Source organism: Opisthorchis viverrini, assembly GCF_000715545.1.
Source record: "Opisthorchis viverrini unplaced genomic scaffold opera_v5_9, whole genome shotgun sequence".
Lineage (NCBI taxonomy): Eukaryota > Metazoa > Platyhelminthes > Trematoda > Opisthorchiida > Opisthorchiidae > Opisthorchis > Opisthorchis viverrini.
The window spans coordinates 181,867-184,769 of record NW_008751665.1 but is presented as its reverse complement, the minus strand read 5'-3'; positions in this window follow the sequence as shown (position 1 = coordinate 184,769).

Below are 2,903 nucleotides of genomic sequence, written 5' to 3'. Positions count from 1 at the left end.
AAATCAGGATATAGGGTGAGTAATTAGAACAAAATAGATTAGGAGCACGCAGCAGGTTTTATCCGAATTGGGACCCTCAATAGACTCCCTCCATCCAACAAATTTATCCGCTGGGCAAATGAAAAAGTTCGTTGTTCCAAAAATGGATAGAAAATGTTGACAGTTCTGACCCCAATGCATTCCAAAATGAGGCAACTCATTCCGGAAGTCAGGTGTGCCTTTTAAGTTTACCTTGGGTGTAGTGAACCCGAATATACGAAGTCCAGTTATCTGTTTAGCTCCTGTACGTTTTCCCGATACTGCCTACTGGGTTTTAAATCTATCACACTAAATGAGGCCATCTGTGGTCAGTTCCATTTTCCCGATCAATACATTGCACTAACGACACACACGTTAGAGCGCCCAAATGATCCTGATCACATCACGAGTATTCGGAAGTTTATACAATCGACGGTGTAATAACGTTTGTCCGGTTCATTGGTAATTGCTGAGTGCTACACACACAAGTAAAACTTCAATAGTGTAAGGCACGCTCATCTGACGGGTACTAATACGAACGTAAGTTTCCAGCTAGCCACATTTCATGGAACCCATCCACATCATATGGCCCAAATTCCCAAAACATCGCGTTCAGTAAATTCTATTGTAGGTCCAGTGGACGTTCGACAAACTATTCCAACCATCAGGTGACTTCCGGGATGGGTCAGCTACTCAGTGGAAAAAGGGTTGCAGCATGTAGCGTTTCTTTTATTGCGATTATCCTTTAAAATGAATTCCGAGACGCTTTTCATTTATCTGAATATAGTATTCACCCATCAAGAAGAAACGCTCCAATGAAATACGCCAAAAACTGGGCCAAGGTTGATCAGTCAGCGGTTTATTAGAAAGCATCCTGGCAATGATACAACAAACATATCGAGCTTTCTGATCATAGCAGGATCGCTTAACGTGGTCACAAGACGTCATTAGTCGGAACGTATAACAATTGTATCATGGATTGCAGGTGACTCTGCTGAAACATAGAACAAGGTGACGTACGGTACCTCGGTGACTTAACTGTCTTATTCCGATATACTGTGTGGTACGCATATAATTCTGTTGTTTCGAAGTAAGTTTATCTCTGTGGCATGCAGATCACTTCATCACCGCCACGTCTTGATCACCTCATCACCAGTCGTGGGCTCTCAGTCAGAGTTACTAGCAATCTTATGATTAACCTATTATATCTATAGATGATGAGTTGTCTACGTGTAAACCGCATCCACACAAAGTGCATTTAGATTGTTTGGAACGTCATCAGTTCGTTGGTCCCGATTTCGGGTTAAATGAGGTGGTACGAGGACATGTTTGCTTTGAACTTACACCACCGTTTTGGTGCCAGCATAAAGGACAGCACGATGAGACTAGGCCGCTTGTCGTGGCATGCTTACACGCATTCTGTGGCTCAGTCAACCTGGACAAATACGCTCAACCTCAGCACCACCATCTTGAGTATGATTTGACTGAATAGACCAGATCAGTGGGTGGACCCAACTACGGAAGCGAACCTGGGTAAATAGGTCTTCTAACACACCAGCTCATCAACCCATCAGCCAATTTAGACCTGAACTACAGAGAGGGCGGTTTGAATTATCCGGACGAATGGACCAGAGCACAAGGATACTTGTGGCCTAACGAGGGCAATGGTGTAATTGTCTACTTTTTAAAAATCAACCATATAATAACAACTATTTTGTTGACTTACCGTGCAGTGTCTGCGTTCCATGTTCTGACGTTCACTGGGCGTCTAATGAACAAACCGAACGACGCGCGACCAAGTACGCTAAGCGTTTCATTCGATCCAAAAAGCAACACAAATTGATGCATAAACAGCAGCCGTGGTCTCTGTTCGATGGTGGGTTTAATTCATTCCTAACACGTGTGCGTTGTGATTTGCACAGCTTGCATCCTTGTGAATGTTAGATTGAAACCTGACTGCTGGAAAAAACCGTAAAATCTCGTCGCGAAAATCTAGTGTTTATAAGTTACTCGGCTGAATATTTCGTTCCCAAAACATTTCAAATGAATTGGTTCCGAAAACGGCACCCAGTGATCCGTTTGGAACGATTTGCAAGAGTTCGCAATATGTTTCTTTCTGAAACACGGACCAACAGTTCAATGGTACGGGATGAAATACACGGTAAGACTTGAACAAGAATGATTCTGTCGGGTCCTCGGGTCCGCGGTCCTGTTTAGGTAAACAACTGTGGGATACAAAAAAATCTGTCCTACCAAAGTTCATGTCGAATAACTGACTGTTCTAAATTACCCCACTGTTAGTGGCATAGATGTGTCGGTTATGTGTTCTAAAAGGAAAGGAGCGTATAACCGTTATCAATGAATATTTAGTGCTCCACGGTCATTTATTAAAGACCTGTCCGCTTCTTTTGTATTCACCGGATGTGTTTTGCTTGACCAGTTTGCCCATGAATGCGATTCGAGAAATTCATGGCCGAACGTGACATCAGTTCAGCTAAATAACTTTTGAGTCAAAGAAGAGCATAATTCTATCTGGCTTCGTCAATGTACTGTTTCTTTTGAGATCAAATGTCATCCGCTAGCCAACTACTAACAGCCTCAAGAAGACCCCCACAATCGAACGATTATCCAAACGAACTGGGAATGCTACCGCAGGCGACTTATTCCGTCTCACCAGATGCACTGCCACTCCGCTGATCGTCGTCGCCCGTTGATTAGGCACGGCTGCCGCCGCGATCCACAACGACAGGTGTTCTGTCATTATCACGATGTATTGATTCCCGCTGGCTGTCACCGGAAATGTAATGTTATACTATATAGTATAGTGACATTATATTATGTTATAATAAATTATATTATATTATATTATAATTATCTTATTATAT